Genomic DNA, 19,787 nt, shown 5'->3' with positions numbered 1-19,787 from the left:
TTACTATTTTCCACTGCAAATATATATAGCGCCATTCCTCTTGTCGTTACTTTATATATAGAGTCAACAAAAATCATTTCCGGAAAAGACTTATAAGTGTGCCTCATTTCTTCGTCTTGGTAGAAGAGACCTTGAAAAACATTATCCTCTGTTGTGATTAATTCAACCACTCCATTATCTTTGTTCTTTAAATAAGTTATGGCTTCTTCCAAAGAATCTGCACTCCTCCCATGAGAAGCCAGATTATGTAAATCTTTTAATGTGACTTTTGAATTTTTTAACAGCTCTGTTTGTACTAATTTTTTATTTGCTTTCATTTTTAACATTTGCTTTGTTATCTCTTTAGCTGGTTCATCCAAACGTCTTTGGCGTGGCAATAAGGAGAACGTTTCCTGGAAAAAAAAAGATTGTTAAAATTTTAATTGGCAGTTAAGTTTAACTCTTAAATGTAAAACATTATCAAAGTTTGAAAACATATAAATAAATCAGGAAATTAAAAAAAAATCTTATTCTAATATGTTATTTTAACATGTAGTTGGATTAATACAAAAAATTGGTTAATCAAAATGGTTGCCCCCTACCCCACATTTTGGTTAACCAATCAGGGTGTTACTTTACATAAGAAGATTAAATAATATTTTTTTGCGGATTTATTGATAACTCTGTAATTAACCCTTTAATTTATAACATTCTAATTTTTTAACAAACAAAAGAAGAAACCCACTGCAGTTTGCATCAATTTTTGAAATGTGTTGTCTTTTGTAGTCAACATTTTATGGCATATTCAACAGTAATTCTAATAAGTTTTTTATTAACTTAAAGTGGTACAGGTACATGTTAAAGTTACTGTTACTGCTAAATGAGACAGAGTACTCTGTATAAGGAATGGCGGTAAACATGTAAAATATCTGTATCGTAAAAGTACCTATAAGAGTAACCCGTACCGGACACTTAGGTTTGCGGTAACTTATACTCTCAGGACAGACAAGTACCCGGTACAAAAGTATTTTTTGCAGTATTCCTGATATGATCAATTGCTGAGTTCTGAGCAGTTCTATATTATAGTAGTTTGTTGTCAACAAGAGACAACGCCGCCCTGGGCAGTTTAGCGATATGCGTGTTAAAAAGAGCTGCTGCTGGTTATGGTAAAGTAACAAAACCTGTCACAAGACAGTTAATACATGTAATAAGGTGTCCTATATGAGGGACCAGTAGGATTAATGTAGGCTAAACTTTTGTCATTCAATATTTAATCCGTGTTGAAAATTAAACATTTTAAATAGTGCTTTACAAATTTACCCGCTCAAGATAACGACTAAGAGCTCTTTAATAAGATTAATATTGAATTTTGTGGACCACCTGATTAAGAATAAAAGTTAAGATGGTAATTAATACCTACTCCTATATAACATTTTTTTCTTATTTTTAGCTCTACAGTCACGTCTTAAAATATTTTACCATATTTCTGACTCACCCTGTATAATGCCAGTCTTTATATTATTTTAGTGCCTGAAAACTATAGCATGAGACATATTACAGACGTGTGATTGGTTAGCCTTATTGTTTATTGACATTGTAAGAAGATCTCAGTTAAAATTTTAGTGCTAGTATTATCACAAGAAATTAATCTATATTTAAGAGAATTTTAAACGAAATATCTCCTGTTTATTAAACAAATGTTTACCCTCAACCCAGATTTGCAATGATATATCTTGTACGTTGCTGTAAAATCTCAAAACAGTTTTATGCCCATTTTGGCTGCAGTATAATAAGCAGCCAACACTTGAATATTCATGATAATTGAATCATTGATATTCATGAGTAACGGATCTTCGTTGTAGGTCTAACTACTTAAACCAAATTACTTTATAGGCTAGATATTTCAAATTACGGCATAGTTTGGCTGTTTTAAAATCTTATAAAGTAATAATTTTATGATGAATAAAAATCTATCCAGGCTATGTATATTTATAAAACGTGACAAATGAAACAGTGTAACATTACTTACTTTTTACTATTTTGAAGGATAAATGTGTCTGACACCTTGTGACAGAAATAAACTATTCACTATTGTACTAGCGGCAATTACATATGGCAGTATTATTGTTAGAAGCAGATTATTCAGTGGTAACTTATAACCAGCAGAATTTGTTACCAGCAATATTGTTATTACAGTAACAGCTTCATGGTTGAATGATTTGGGGTTCTCACAATGACCGTCTGTTATTACGTTACTCGGTAACCAGTAACAGCCGAGGTGATTTTGTGCAAGTAATGTGGGTGAGGGTGAGTAATATTATGTGGTATAATTGGGTTTAGATTAGGTTATCATAAATATTTTAATATTAGTACCAAACTTAATGATAGACCTTTGTAAGTGCTCATGTGATCTGAGCTTGAATTTGGGTGCTATCTCAAAAGATGATTTTCTTTTTTTCGTGTACGGTGGCTCCAAGGCGCCACCGAGCCCGCACTGATGGCCAGGGGCATTTCCGTTTAGGGGCATTGGTACTTTTCCAACCTCAGATCATGTCCTAGATGTCAAACTACTCTGACGTCAGATCACGTTGGACAATCTGGGATGTGATCTGAAGTCATGAGAATATGATTTTAGATTATAGAAAATAATATAACTTTATCTATACTAAGTTTTAGAAGCATAGTATCTACTATTACTGTACAGGGTAAACATGCCTGACTGCTTTTATATTGTTTTAATCAATAGTTGATTCGATAATCATGACTATTTAAGTGTTGGCCCCTTATCATACTGCAGCTCCATATTTTTGTTGTCGAATTATTGGAAGGTTTCTGGTTTTAACACTCCAACTGCCCTTTCTTAAACTCCAAGCGGTTTCCCCAATTTTGCAAGCTATTCAAAAATCTGTAAAAAAATGTTTTGTATTGCAAACATAACTGTATTTGGTATAATTTTGTTCACAATAATACAATGAGAATAAAAACTATGGTAAATATTTTTATTTTAATTTTTTACGGTGAGTGGGAAAATTCTTTTTATTTGCATGTAAAGAAAGGGGGAGGGGTCAGGCTGGATAATATAGTATATAAATTTCAAATTCCAAGATAGCCTGAAGGTCAAAAATTTAGTTTAATTTCAGAAAATGTATAGTTTTTTATGAGTAAATAAATTAGTTTTAGTGCAAAAACTGAAAGTAGTACAAAAAGCATACTTTTCCTGATCAAAAATATATAAATTTGTAAAAATGTTTATAAATTGCATTAACTGTTAATTTAACTATAGTTGTTATCAATTTATTGTCTGTAAACTTGATAACACTATATTAATAAATATTGTGAGAGTTTTAATTTTTTATGGTTAGTATAAATCAAAATTTTGATAATACGTTTCTAAAAAAATTAATAATAATTTCCAGATAAAACAGTTGTTCTAATAATGTTTTTATGTTTTTTAAAATTTTTATAACAACCTAAAGGTCAGAAATTTAGCATACTTATATATATATATATATATATATATATATATATATATACAGGGTGTATATTATGTCTGGAAACACCCAAATATATCCTTTAATAATTTAAATATAAATTTGAAACCTCTTACATCGTGATAGAGATTGGGCATCTACTTTTTGGAACAATGTTTTGTTATGTCACACCAACGGGGGACGTCCTGCCGGAGGGTATCGTGAATATTCTTAATGGAAGCCTTTACCTTGTGATACATAATTTTAAAGGTAATAGCTTACTGAATTGAATGCCACAAACCGCATCTCAAAAAAGGGGAATTATTCTATCAGAAAATAGAGCATTTTTAGTATTGAAAATTTACTGATGTTCAACAATGTAATTTTAACATGGTTCTTGCCACAAAATGTGTTACACTAATTTTTTAGCATTTTTTTAAATGTTCAATTAAATAAAACAAAAATTTCATTTTAAGCTGGTTCTAATTAGCACAAATTTGCCAGTTTTTATTACAGTACAATTATGGAAATACTTATGTTATTGATTTCTTATTACAAATAAAAAATAATGTATGCTGTTAGAAGTCTTACAACAAACGTTTTACCTGAATTTGGTGTCAAAGCAATTGTTCGAACTGTGTTCCTTCTACGGTTTGACAATGAGCCAATCTTGTGTAAAATGATTCGACAGAGTTGCCTAACATTTCTTCAGTTATCAAAGCAATCTCCTCTATAATCCTGTTTCTTAGGTCTTCCAAATTATGAGGCTTTCTTCTATAAACATTGGATTTTAAATGACCCCATAGGAAATAATCGATTGGTGACAAATCGGAGATCTTGGAGGCCATTCGATTTCTCCTCTTCGGCCAATCCATTTATGAGGAAACCTTAAATCCAAATACTCTCTTACCTGTCTCCCATAATGGGGTGGAGCACCATCCTGCTGAAACCATACATTATCAAAGTATTCTCCTGATGCAATTTGAATAGCTGGGATTATTTCATTTTGGAGCATATTGTAGTAAAGTTCGGCATTTAAATTTCCATTGATGAAAAAAGGGTCCAACAACAATTTTGTTACCTAAAAATTCCACACCATACGTTCAGTTTTTGTGGTTGCTGTGAATGGGACTCAGTAATCCAATGTGGGTTTTCACTAGCCCAGTAACGGCAATTGTGCCTGTTAACATTGCCATTTAGGAAAAAAGTTGCCTCATCAGAAAATAGTATGTTGGTCAGAAAATCTCTATTGTCATCACATTTGCGCATCACAAGTTCACAAAAACTCAACTCTTCTGTCGTAATCATCCTCACTTAACTTTTGGACTAAATGAACTTTAAATGGTTTGTATTTATTAATTTTCAAAAATCTTACTCACAGACATAGGGTGCATATCATGTTGCTGTGCAGCTTTTCTGAGCGATGTATGTGGGTCTTCAATAAATGTTTGCAAAACATCTAGTGCATGTTCTTCATCTGTTGCAGATTGTATCCTACCCGACTTTGGCCGATTACGTACACTCCCTGTCATTTCAAAAACGCTCAATAGTTTTTGATATTGTTGAAACACTTATGGGATTCCTTTCTGGGAAAGTGTCATTAAACAAATTACAAACTTCCCGATAAGATCTTTGACGATCGCCATATCCTCGCATCATCAACAGAGTAATTCGTTCTCTTTCAGACAATTCCATTAAAATGCCAAATAAAAAACTGAAACTACTGTAATTAGATAACTTGTTGACAGCAATGCTTCAGAGACACTGGATTAACTCGACAGGAATGATATGACCTTTGTCCATTTGTAATTCCCAAGCTTAGACCTGTCTAGTGAAAGCTCCATGCTCAACAAACTGAAACCTGTAGACCAGATGATTAATAACACAATAATGTTTCTCATAGGCTAGTGACCTTTGTCTCTTTAAACCTTCCTGCTGACTGGAAAACACCAAGTACAGATTCATAAGTAATCAGAGAAAGTGACTCATAAGTTTTATTCATTGTAATAAAAAACTGGTAAATTTTGTACTAATGAAACCAGCTTAAAAATAAATTGTTTATTTTATTTTAATTGAACATTTAAAAAAATGCTAAAAAATTAGTTGTAACACATTTTGTGGCAAGAACCATGTTAAAATTACATTGTTGAACATCAGTAAATTTTCAATACTAAAAATGCTCTATTTTCTGATAGAATACTTCCTTTGAGATGCGGTTGTGTGGCATTCAATTCAGTAAGCTATTACCTTTAAAAAATTATGTATTCACAAGGTATAGGCTTCCATTAAGAATATTCACGATACCCTCGGCAGGACGTCCCCCGTTGGTGTGACATAACAAAACATTGTTCCAAAAAGTAGATGCCCAATCTCTATCACGATTGTAAGAGGTTTCAAATTTTATATTTAAATTATTAAAGGATATATTTGGGTGTTTCCAGACATAATATACACCTGTATATATATATATATATATATATATATATATTGTAATATTTTATTATAAAACGCTTACAAAACCAAGTACTTACAAAAGTGGGTGGAACTATTTTTTTCTGCAAAGACAAAAACAGCAATGTCATTCTAAAATTACTCTGCTGTCGCAGAACAATTCAAAAATCAGTGTTGTATTCGTCAACTCTTAACCTTTCCAATGGTATATGAATGACGTCAATACTTGGTCTAAAGTTACTCATTACTGTTTTCGCTCCAGATTAGAATATTGAAATTACTTGTGCGATTTGCAAAATACCTGTATCAGGAAATTTTCCAGTACAAACACTGACATTTATTATATGCATTAGGGGCTCCATTAGGTAATAAATTAAATAAATTGACTGATATTGTACTGTCAATATAAATAACAACTCCATCGTTCTGGTTCAGACCATTGTTTGATCTGTAGCAACTGAACTCGTCTATGTTCATCAGATCGGAGTCATCATTCAACCATGCCTCAGTGAGGACCACACAATGTATCTTAAGTTTCATAAATTGTAATTAAAATGAATCAACGTTTTTATAATAACTTCTGATGTTCTGGTGTACCAGTCTAAATTTATACTCACCACTTAATTTTGTCCCTCATGAAATTTAGTTTTGAGCTCCCTCACATTGACCACCGATTCACACTTATGAAAAAGATACTTTCGTCATCTAAAAGTTCATCCAGCTCAGTATATACAATTAACAAAGATACTGTTGCCAAATATGTTAAATTATTAATATTTTAATAGTAAAACTATTCAAACCTGTTAAGTATGTTAATATGTCAATATTTCTTTATTAGCACAAGTATTGTAACTAATTACTGTTTATTCCCTCACTGTTTGCGGTGGCTCAGCAGTGATGTCCGGTGTCTGTGTTGCCTGCGGGGTGTGTAACCGTGCTGCTGACAGGAAGCGCTCCTCCAGTTGACAAACTCTAGTAGTGTCTCCATCCGGCGTTGACCTCACCAGTACGCGGCCTTCTCTTATCCATGTGAAAGACAACACTTGCTCCCTCACTAGCTGCCTCGCTCTGCTAAAAAAGGGTGCTCGACATGGCTGTCAGTTGTTCATTTATATAAACTGATATCAGGGAACACATTATTAATCTTCTTTTCTGAAAGATTCTTCTTATATCTCTTGGCATTGAGCCAATCCACCTGTACCGAACGATACACAAAATTAACCATGATTGGTATATTATTGCCACCGTTTCTCCGCAGCAAACGATGAGCCACTGAAATATCTGTATGGTAGAATGTCACCCAAGCACTTTAGCGATGTCTTACAAAATTTCATAAAAATATTCTCTCTCTGAGTTACAGGTACACCAGTAAAGAAGATATTGTTCTTCCTTGAATGCTGATGTAGCTCTTCAATTTGAGATTTCATTTCAAGATGTTCTTTATTTAGCCTCTTATTCTCTGCTTTCAGTTCTACCACATCCTCACACGTTTTATCAGTTTTTACTTTTACTGCCTCAAATTGCATTTTCAGCTCCATCATCTCTTCCATCACAACTTTAATTTCTTTCTGGAACCAGTTCCAGTTTAGATGTCCCCTTCCAGTTCTCGCCACTCTCCAGACAGAAGGAAGCTATAACATCCAGTGCCGGATCCGCTTGTATTTCCTCACCCATCTTGTTACTAGTATTAGATGAGTTTTCAGATGCACACGATTTGCACTTCCAGTCTCTTTCAGTTCCAACTTTCTTTGAGGTCATACAAAGCATGAAAAGTTGCACTGCAGTCCGCACACTTCACTAAATCAACTTTTTTAGTATTACGGTTTCACATTTCACACATTTTCCCGCGATTTAAACAAAATTTTGGGGACAGTCCTCAAATATGCAATATAATGGAATAAAAATAACAACTTTCAGGTGCATTTAAATTAGCCACGGATTTGGCTCAGAAGAGTCGTGAGCGGAGTAAACAATATTATGATAAAGGGACTAAAACAGTTGAATTTGAACCAGGTGATAAAGTTTATGTTTATCAATAAGCTTTAAAACACGCGCTAGGGTTGAAATTCAGTAGATTCTGATCGGGTTCACATGAAATATTACGTAAAATCTCTGATGTAGTGTACAAGGTTTAGTTAGTTATAAGGAAGGTTATTATTAATGTAAACAAGTTAAAGCCAGCTAGGGATAACTTAAGGGATGAAATTATAAAGCATTACGATGAAGTGCAAAGTGGGTAGAGGAACAGTTAGTTACTCAAAGAGAACGAGGAGATAGGAGACTTGGTTGTTGAATCTGTGGTGTGGTGAACCGCAAACTGAGCGAGCAGCCGCAAATGCATTACTGTGGAGATCTAGGCATATATTTTCAAAAGATAGATTAGATGGGTTAAACTGAGCGTGTGCTCAGAGTCAATACCTAGTCCTTCAAGTGCTAGTTCAGGTAATTTGATTATGATTGATGATCCCCGAGACTTAGATGGAGACCAGATGTTCCTGTTAGATTACCAGTTATTCCAGAAGTATATATGGCTGAAAATGATCAATTGAATGTAGAACAAACAGAAAGACATGATTATAATACCAGTTTAAAAGGTAAAAGTTAATCAGATTAAGGTAAATAAATTTGTAATGACTATTCCTTGTGTATTCAGTAGTTCCTTAGTGGGAGAGTGTAGAAATTAAAATATCTCCTTGGCTGTAGAAGTATAATTCTGTTTATTGGAATATAAAGTGCATTATTAAGGAGTAATAGTTCAGAAGAATAAATAGAAATAATAAAGGTTTAGTTAAAAGTGTAATGATGGGTTGTTGCGTATGTACAGTATTATTGCTGCTTTATTTAATTAACTAAGAAGGGTAATAAGTTTAAGTACTAAAGTATAATAGCTTATCAAAAAATATATGAGACTGTGATGACAACCAAATATTTCTGTTTTTCATGTTTTGCATTGAGCAGCAAATTTTAAAGTGTAGTTAGTAAACTAACATTGGAATTAACATTCGTATGGTGTAGGGTTGAGCCTTACATGACGTTGTGTTAATAGAGACTATTTCTACCTTGCAGGGTTTGCCAGAGGAGCAGTGTGCAGATGGGGGCGCCATGTGTTGGAATGCAAAGAAAGTGTGTAGGATGTAGTCGGTCAACCTTTGGGATCGAGATGGGGCACAATCAGGCCGTTTGGTCGGTGGACGGGTTTGGGCCAGAACGTACTTGTCGTGAGGGAGTGAAGAGATGTGGACGCTGACCGACGCCGGAGACTGGACGGGTATCTGTGAGTTTAGATATAATTTTAATTTGATATCCAGGTATATAATTTGGCTCTACTTTTGGTCCCAATAAATTTGGCGCCCTAAGCAGGTTAGACGGGGGTTGTGGGGAACTGGCTGATGTCTTGCTCGGTATAGCGATATGCTTAGTATATAAACCAAAAACTTAGTAAAAACTATTAGAGTCCATAGTCGAGTTCAGATTCGAGACACGAGTCCTGACTGGTGTCGCTTGTCGTTCAGTCATGTCTCTGTTAGGCCTCTTGACGATGGTGCTAAGTGATAAGTCACGCTATCACTCAGCTCTAATGTATATCTAGTAGTCTCCATTTATATTTGAAACCTGTGAGAATAACTTTTGTTCAATGTTTAACTGCCATACATAAATGGTATTGTTACTTTGATTAATAAAAGTATAGAACACTCAAGCACTTAAGGTTGCCCATTATTTGCTATACTGACTTGGAAGATATACCCCACCCCAACCATACTTAACAATACTCAGCTTCTGTAACAGGAGTTTGTGGTCAATACAATCAAAAGCCTTGGACAGATCACTAAAGACTCCAGCTGTCAACTGCGATCTCTCCTGGCCGTCATGATCATATCAACAAATAAATTCAGAACCAATTGTGTACTTTTACTTTTGCCTGAAATCAAATTGTTCACTGCAGATTAAATAGAGTTTTTTTTCTTAAAAATGTCTTAATCCGTAACAATTGATTTTTCAAAATTCTTTGATACATTACTCAAGAGTCAAGTTTGTGACAGTGTCAGATTTCAGGCGCTGCACTAGAGGAAAGTGAACTGAAGCTAAACTCGACATTCACATTGAATCAACCCTTCCCATCATAGCTACATTACTGAGTAATGTGTTGAATCAAAACAATAATTCATTTCAATTAAATCAATAATTGTCTACAGCACAGGTTCTTTCCATGCCTGTTCAAGTATGCTAGAGTTTGAATATTCCAAGTTTTAAGTTTTATATATTCTCATACAAATAGACAAATACTTTTCCACTTGTACTGAAATATAGTAGTAGATTTAATATTCAATCAAATATCATGAAAGGTTTTCCTTTTATAGAAATTCATTAGTCCTTGAATTAAATATCCATTGAAACATATATTTTTATGAAAATTTCTTCAACCTGATGGATAAGTTATTTATTTAGTTCATGACAAAAATAGTTAATCTTAAGTTTTTCTAAATTTATAGTTTTTCTTCGTTTATCCTTAAAAATAAAACAAACTGCTGAATTTATCTACTGATCCTATTTTTATATTATACAAAAAGCCTCTTAGATTTGCCTAACTATGCAATTTCTTTTAAAGATAGGTTGGAAGACTAAAACTCAACAGAAGAAATACATCTATTGCACTCAAAAACACCACCTAGGAGGAGCGGCAGCTTGCATTTCTGAATTTCTATACTACCCTCTTCTAATGGTCCCATGATCTTATTTTCCGTAAGCCTGTTTGGTTCCCAGTTTCATTCAAATAGAACCTGTAAACATCCAATGCCTTTGTATAGGTGTAAGACACCTGAATAGGTTGAAGTTTACTCTCAAATTCCCTATAAGTTACATACTCTCTTCTTTTAAATTAACTATTTTAGACCGTACCCTTTGAGATATCAAATTAAATATTTTAAGCTTGTTCACAATTCTTCTAATAAACTAATTAAAAGTTTTTATTTATTTATTTTGTTTCTTAAATTTTTTTTTAAATATTTAAAAAATCGTGATGTAGCTTGGATGTTATAAGGCATTTGTTTTCATATTTAATAATCTTGTTTCCATACAAAAAATAATCTACTAAATAATAATAAAACTGCAAAGGGTACTCTCTTGATTTTTGTAGGTAGTATCAGCTGAGCTGCTCTGGAGTGCTGAACTTCAATAGTATTGTTATTGGCTGCCAAAGGGTTATGACCAAAAACACTAATTTGTTGTGTTTTCACACACGTATAAATAATTTGTTTGGAAAAAATAACATCTTTTTAGTTTGAGGAATTTACACCTTGTGAATTTTTTTATAGCGTTTCTTTTATTGTTCGTTACTTATCTCAAGAATAGGAAGGGTGGCTTAGAATTTTATGATTTCTTAGCTGATAACCTTCTTTTATAGGCCAAGTGTATAGCGTATATTTACTGTGCGTAATGTGTTCAGTCATCATATTATGGGAAGAATGAGCGTACTCCTAGTAATTAGAATCTTTTATCTATATTGAATATTTAAAAGTATTTCTTATGAATCAAAGAGGTTTATAACTACTATATTTAACAGCTTTGAATTAAAAACTAGTACATAGTAAATCAATATTCATTCACTGGATTTATTTTGCAGATTTGCTAGTACAGATGAAAAGAAGAGGCAAAGTGCCCCACAAGTGGAAATGTTGTTACTAAGACAGAAGACGTGGGGTGTGGCAAATCCATATGAAGTTATTGACAATCCTCAGAAACTTCAATTCAGTAGATTGGAAATCCCGTCCACATATTTTCAAGAAGTAAGTGATCACCCTCCCTTAGTCAAGAGTTTTGTTCATTTAACAAATCTTCTACAACATGGCAGCAAAATTGAATTTTAAAACATGGAAGTGAAGAATATTACAATAAACCCTTTAACGTAAACATTATTAGTATCGCGTATGGAATTTTGGACTCATTTATGATCATAGGGTCCATTTTTGGACCAATAAATAAATTATTATAAATTGGATCAGAGTATTGTAATATATTTCAGTTACAATCAGTTATGTGTGTTTGGTAACCATTAAAAATGGATATGTCTATGACCTTGCTCTTAATGAGCAGGTAATTGAGTGTTAAGGACGAGTAACAGCTAGTTCTATTTATTTGGAAATATAAGATATTTACTTTATATAAGATATTTACTTTTTGGTCCGTAAAAATTAACCCCTTGAGGTCTCATACAAATTTGTACCAACTGTCCCCTGGTTGTATTTATTTAACACATTAATATACAAACCAAATGTTTTAAGTACTTTTTCTGTAATATATTTCATTTTTTGTTTTACAAAGAAAAGTTAATATTTCTAAAAGAGCCTATACATTAAAAAATATTTTGTTTATGTTATAATTTAGGTAATAATTTATAAAATATAAACATAAAATATCAAATAGATAAAAAGTAATTTTTATTTCAAACACAAAAATAGACCAAAATTGCATGGATAAAGGTTAAATAGCACTAGAATACCCATTAGGGACATGTTTTTACTCCCTTTGCCTAATTTGAGTAACATGTGTAGATCTTCCTTTTAGTCAACTAGTTCTTAGCGTAGGCTTACCTCTGTTTCGTACATCTCCTTATCCTATTTCTACTCACTATCATCCTGGTTATCCCCGTTTACCACAAAGTATTCAGAAGAAATTCCACTCTAATTTGATTCAATATCACTATCTTCGTCTTCCTTAATAACATGTTGTTTATTTTTAATACTAATATAATTGTAAACATTATCAAGATAGTTTATTTTAGTTCATTTAATATTTCATCATCATCGATGAAAGTTCTAGTAGGATCAGTCATGTTTACAAACACAAGGCAACTACAGACGACACCTGAGATGGTGTTCTAATTTAAATTTTCTGTACCTCTTGTATCATAAGTAAAGATCAAAATAGTATTCATTTAACACAAATAGAAGTCCAAAGTGTTGAATAACTCAAATGCTGAACAACAATAGTTACGAAAATGTAAAAAAAATAACCAGCAACAATATCTGGTTGGCCATAGACGATGTGCAAGCATTTTGTGGAAATACCACTATCAACCTATAGTCGACAGCTGGCCTCAAGGGCACAATATGTGGCTGCGTTGTAACCCTCTTAGTACCAACATCCGATTGATCTGCAGTACTGCCAAAGAATGTCAATGCCCGTTTGGAATTTATTTTTTTCTAACACCATATATTATTTAATAGAGCTGAAATCTGCTAATATCCTTCACAATATATGGGTTTAAAGGGATAAATATTCAACGTCTGCTAAAATGTATTCCTCTTCGCAAGACGAAACAGCTGATCTCGCCAGTCGGCCCGTTGCCAGCTGTTCTCAGCGTACAGCAGTTCGTCTTATGTTAATGTGATCACCTCTTTCTGTCGGTCTATCTTCGTGTTTACATTTATGCAGTTAGTGGGTGTTTTACTTTGAAAACATGAGTCGTTCACCTATTAGTGAAAATACAATCCAACGTATTATAGACGAGAATGAGTTTCTTTTTGAAAGTCAATTTTGTGAATTGAATTCTGAAGATGATTCTACTGAGAGAAAAGAATATGTTTTATTTTCTGAAAGATCCATAGAGTGTACAAATATAAACTTATGCATAACATTTATATAGGAATACTTATATGTATATACTAGAATAAACCGAAAATACAGTGTATAAAGAAAATAAAAAGTTCTTTTTAATATATAATACATAGTATTATTAATATAATGTTTATCCCTTTTTTCCATTTAATTCTTTTTAATTTCTTGCTGTAACAAAATATTGTTGCACAGATAAAACATTTATTGCTTAAAACTATCAATCAATCAATCAAACATTTAAAGTAATCTTTCAAAAAGATGGTCCTTCAGAATCAGAACATTCTTTATCAACAATTTCTTCAAGAAATGTAATAGTTTCATATGTACAAAATTACGTTTTATAAAATACACAATAAAATGTATAACATTAAGTCCAGGTCAACTAGATTCCTGCCTCTAAACAGTTTATTGTAGAAAATTGTTTGAATGTGGAAGACAAGCTTAATGAATTTTGTGCAGTATCTTTCCAAACTGAGTGTATTAAAAAAAAAATATCTATCTCCCAATTAACGATGCCAACTTAATGTGGGTACCAAATCGAAGAAATGCATCCAAACTTGAAGAGAGCTAAAATCTGGTTTGTATCCAAACAGATAGTTCGTTAAAGACTGGATTCAAAATAAACTGTTTGCTACAGTTTTAGTGTAACGTTGAAAAACAATATCCGCGAATTGCCAAGAAAGCGTTGCCTGTTTTGATGCCTTTTGCTACTTCCTACCTTAGTTAGTCGGGCTTCTTAGCTATGCCAATCATCAAATCAAATTACAGCCCAAACTTAAGAATTTTCTAAATTGTGTTTGTTGAAATTTTGAATACCTGTTCAGATGTTGACATACTAATTAAAGAAAAACAATCTCATCCTTTGAACTAGATTTTTAGCAAATATGGCCCATTGGCCTGTGTGAAACTAAATGAATATTATGAACTGTGATGAATTTGAGTAGATTTGATCTGACTATATAAAACTGTAATTTGTATGAAGCAATCAATATTTAATTATTAAAATATTAAAATGTAAAACATTTTGTACTTTATTTACTTGTTACTACTCCAGGTGTAACAATAATATAATAATAGTATTCTTCTTTAAAAACTGTAATTGTGAATTGTATAGTTATATTTAATTTATTAAAAATATGTATTTTACTTGAGGCTTTTATAATGGCTTATTGACAATAATATGCATACAGGTAAAAATCTATTGTTTATAATTCATCGACTCTATTGATGTGAGCCAAGGGGGTGCTGCGGAAAGTAGTACAAACCTAAAGGGAGGCTTGAGTCCTACATTTGTGATAAACTGCTGTAGGTTATGAAAGCTTCTACCTCAAAGTCTTCCAGTGGTCTGCTACAGGAGCTGAATGTAAAATGTGGATAGTGTATGAAGACGAGCATAGGCGTATCTACGATGATCTACCTAATGGTGGGAGGGGTTAACACAAACAATTTTCCGTACCTCCCAGTCAAGCTTGGTTATGGGAACACACCCCCCCTCCCCACCCTGTATATGTTAAATGCTAATAATATTAAAAATTTTAAGTTTGAAAACCGTCTCAGAGCATTATTGTTATTCTTACTTTACACTCTACAAAAACGGCTATAACATAAGTGAAAATTTACCCTTTTGCAGACCATCGATAACACAAAAGAACTTCATGAAAATGACGCTGTATTAATAAAAATAACAGAGGCGCGGGAAACTGGCTATATTTTGAGAACTATAAGACACATCATCCACGTAAAATTCATACATTCTAATATGAGCTTCCAGAATATACACTTTTTACATGTATACTGCATATATTTTAATGGAAAATATGAGCGTGTATTTGTATTACTTAAATGATATGTATATTACTTAAAATATATGTTGAATTGATAATTTTTAGTGAGAAAAGTATCGTAAAACATTGCAACATGAAAATTGGAATAAAGCGTTCAATGGAAGATATGTTGACGGACAAATCAATTATTATTTTATAGCCAAAATGGTTTAATAACAAAATTAAAAAAATTAACGGACGGGAAATTTAAGATCCTTTTATATATATATATATATATATATATATATATATATATATATATATATATCAATGGTCCAACAAAATTAATAACTATTATAAATTAAAGAAGTTTGAATATAAAACTTATTGCTATAGTAAAATTTTACCATGCCAGAGGCTTGATTTTTTTTTTTTTCTCTTAGGACAAGAAGCTTATAAATTGCATTTAGTCCTGTAAGAACCTTGGTGCTGCTTCCGGAATGATAGGATATTCAGGATGGGTAAGGTTAGGGAGTAGGGGCCGCCTCCTATCGAGATCCATGAGGAAGAATTAGGGCACTACATCTCAAAGTTATCCCGGAAGAAGGGGAGGCCAGCTCTGAACCAGCCTCTCCAGTCAAAGTAGGCAGGGGGTGGCACACCCTTGTTGGGGTTAACAAGAACCTCTGAGGTAAGGGAACAAACCACACCAACTCCAACAGTCATCTTCCACAGTAGACTAAACCTATCGAATTGCCCATGAACCCCAGAATATCAACATTTGCGGTTAGTGATGTGCCGCTACTGGACATCCATAAGGTTGCCCAGATTGAAGTGGCACATCGGTTTTTGCTGTGCCCAGTGGTGGGTTCAACTGGTAGGTATAAACCAGCCAGAAGTGATCCCTGCTGGGTGTTGGCTTGATTGTTACTATCGGCAACTCTCTGAATGTAACCTTGAAAATTATCACCAATTCTATTTTGTTATTATCATTTATTTATATTTTATTCCTAACATGTATGTAAACAAAACATGTTCTAGTGTGTAAAATAAAACACTACCAAAATACCAACTTCAACTCGGATATTATTTAAATGACTACAATATTTCTTTATTTTGATTGTGGACTTACAGTTTTTGTGAATATTTTGTTAAAATAAACAGTTCAACACCAAAGAGTTGAAAATTCATTATTTAATTTTTATATGTAGATTAACTATAAAACATGTTTTGATAAGCATCTAATTTTGTATACGTCGAACAAAATTTTGGATGAAACAATACCGGAGAGGTGTATCAGTAATAGTGAGTAAAATTTAATCACTATTAAAATACTGTACTTTTGTACTTTTTTGTTGTTGTTGTTAGTACCAACACTATTGGTATTCATTAATAACACCAGTCTTTAATACACGACTAGCGCCAACAATAAAAGCTATGAAAATGACATTAAAACTTTTCCAATTTTAGTTGTTCAAATAGATTCATAACCATTGTCTCTCTCGTCCGAATCACGGGAAGTGAGGTCTGTATTATATTAGTCAACCCCCATGAGTTGCAGACAGACTCGTCATTCTGAAAAATAACGAAGCGTGAGTCTTGTTTTACTATATGTCAGCTGTTATAGTTAAAATATCAAAACAAATTAAAAGAAAACTGAACTATGATACATTGTTCGACTACGAGTATATACTTTGTTTAACGCAAGTTAAAATATACCTTGAATATTTTTTATCAGTGAGGGGTTTACAGTCTCCAAACCCCTCCCCCCTCCTCCTGGATATGCCTATGAATACTGAGTATTCTTAGAATATATAGCTCTTAATACCTAAGCAAAATGTATTACAAGTTGTGTCAGAATTTTTCATTGTGTGCCATTTTATTTTATGTTAAAATATATACATGTATATTTGGCTTGTATTTTTCGTGTATCATAAAATGTCTTAAAAAATTGCTTAAAGAATTAAAAAATATCAATGTTATATAGTTAAAATTCAATTTAGTGCTAAATTATAAAGTGTAATACCATACATTTTTGAAACCAATACAGTAAAAATTGTTAGAGTTAAGCAGTTTTTGTATTCCAAAAGTAAAAGAGAGTACTTTATTTCTGAAAAAAAAAAAAAAAAAAAAAAAAAAAAACAATGTAATGATATAGTCACAATAGTACATAGGTCTGCAAGAGCAGGTAAATCCTTTTATTAGTAAGTTACGGTTGAAGACTATAAAAATCTTTCGGGTAATGATAAAGAAAAGAATAATAAAGATAGAAAGTGAAGAACTTGTCTATGGAAGTAACCATCAAGAGATATGCAACAAAATAAGTTTTATTTTGGTATAGTAAACTTTCCTCACAGTTGTCGTAAAGCGAATTTTAATAAATCTTTCATTGAAGTTTTACTGTACAAATTAGTTTAAACTTTAATTTAGCAGAATATAGAATTTGCACAATGCTAATAAAATTATCTCTTCTACAAACAAGTGTGTTTATACTATAGGATATAAACAGTTGTAGTAAGGGGCTAAAATTTTTTAAAAAGTTTGTAAAAATATCCATAAATTATGTAGATTGTGAAATATCGACTTCTCAACAATGATTGTGGAAATTTACTTGTTTGTGTTTTGTGAACGTATGCATACCTGTAGATGATCCTGCTGTGACTTAGATCTTTGCATTAATGTATGTCACCTGTTTAGTCAAAACAGGTAGCTCTCGCTAGTGTAGAGGAGGAGTTTGAAACTGTACCAAATTTCTAAGTAGAGAAACTCAGACAAAAACAGAACAATGGAATATGTCTAATTAGCCCCTTCCTGGTAAAATCTTCCTTGTTCATTTACATAGTTGTCATAAACATTCTGGTGTCAACGGTTAATCTGAATATATGGTGTCCCAATTGCTGTACTATTTGTAATGAAAACTTTAAATTTGTTATCTTTTGTTGCAGTATCTATATGAGGACTGGTCATGTATATAACCCTGACTACCCGGCAAGCTGCACAAGCTATGAAGAATATGACTTGGGAATATAATAATTATCTTTGGGAATCAGAAAAATACATGTATTTGTTTGATAAAAAACTAACGTGATATATCTTAATACAGGGTTAGTTAATGTGTATTAATTAATTTACATTACAGTAAAAATAAATAAAAAAAAATAGTTTCGACTAGTTATTTGTTTTCTTTTTCTCCCATTTAAAACCCTTGTATTAAATTTCCAAACTGATAAAATATTCTTCCCATTGCAAATTATAACTTGAAGAGTAAAAAGTCTAGTACAAAATAATGTAATTAAATTCATTACACAGTAAAAAATTTAAATAATTATGTTTTCAACAACAGCAGACTACTTAAAACTGTATTAATTTAATTTCATAGCACAACATATTTCAAGGTTATTGACTTGCTGTTCTATTGCTTATTATAGTATTTATTACTTTATTTTTTACTTGCAAGTTCAGCCTTGTCAAACACTTGTCACTTATGAGTCTTTGATACAAATTTATTGTACATTATACAGTCTATTGTTGACCTTGAATTTTAGAATTAGAATTCAAACTAAAATGTTGGAAAGACAATTTTATTTATTTTATACTGAAAAACTTAAAACCCAAATATTGGGCTGATGCCTAACACTACACAAGAAACTGTCAATCTCCAGATAAATTTATCTATTTATAGATCTAAAATGTTATTAAATTACAATTGTCTTTGAAAATACAAGATTGTAATGTATGCTATAAACATTCTATCTAAGTACTTATGTGTGCCATCATTTGTATTTATGTGTGTCATTTAGTTATTTCATATGATGTTCATTCATTTCAGTATTCAAATATTGTTCTCCATTAACCCTAGATTACATAACCTGTTTTGGAGTCACATGTTCACAAAACCTTCGTAAAATTTACGACTAGCTTTGTTATTATTTTTCTCATACTGTTACACTAATTAAGTACTTTTAAAAGTACGTATTACATTCTCTGTGTATTATATGAGACGAATTGATTAATATTTGTGCTTAATAAATCTTATATAGTATTCCTATACACATATTTTGAATATGTGTTAAATTTGTACAAGAAAAATGAGGGTTTTGAAAAAAAAAATAAAAATGTGAGATAATTATTTTATTTGTTCAAAAATTACGTAAATACAAGAGTTTACTATAAATACTTATAAAAAAATATAATACAATCAATATTGGGTAAAAAAATCATCATTAGGTAGAACCACAAAGTTACTGTACTTTACGAGGCCGTACAATTGTTCATTGTCCTTCATCACATGAAATACAAGTTGTAGCTTTGTGTTGGGCACAGATAGGGTGGCGGCAATGCTTACAATATGTTGTTGTCATTCGCCTTAGGTAGAGGGATAATAGAAACACACTTTCCTCGTACCTGGAGGTGGGGCAGCGCCGGGATTGTCAGGGATTCCTAGAACGCCACAAATCATCGTGCGCAGTCCTCGTCTAAGGCTCGTTATCTGGAGGCGGTTCTGCATGTG

General features: G+C 32.2%; 1 long non-coding RNA gene across 1 annotated transcript; it reads left to right on the top strand.

The window, feature by feature from the left end:
- Nucleotides 1-2,177: 2,177 nt before the first annotated feature.
- Nucleotides 2,178-18,448, top strand: LOC124369244. Its single transcript, XR_006923056.1, has 4 exons — nt 2,178-2,286; nt 8,967-9,174; nt 11,521-11,683; nt 18,223-18,448. It is a non-coding gene; the product is annotated as an uncharacterized LOC124369244 (long non-coding RNA).
- Nucleotides 18,449-19,787: the final 1,339 nt, after the last annotated feature.

This window comes from Homalodisca vitripennis, chromosome X (genome assembly GCF_021130785.1).
Source record: "Homalodisca vitripennis isolate AUS2020 chromosome X, UT_GWSS_2.1, whole genome shotgun sequence".
Taxonomy (NCBI): Eukaryota; Metazoa; Arthropoda; class Insecta; order Hemiptera; family Cicadellidae; genus Homalodisca; species Homalodisca vitripennis.
Note: the sequence above shows the minus strand (reverse complement) of the source record. Positions and strands in the feature narration are given on the sequence as shown.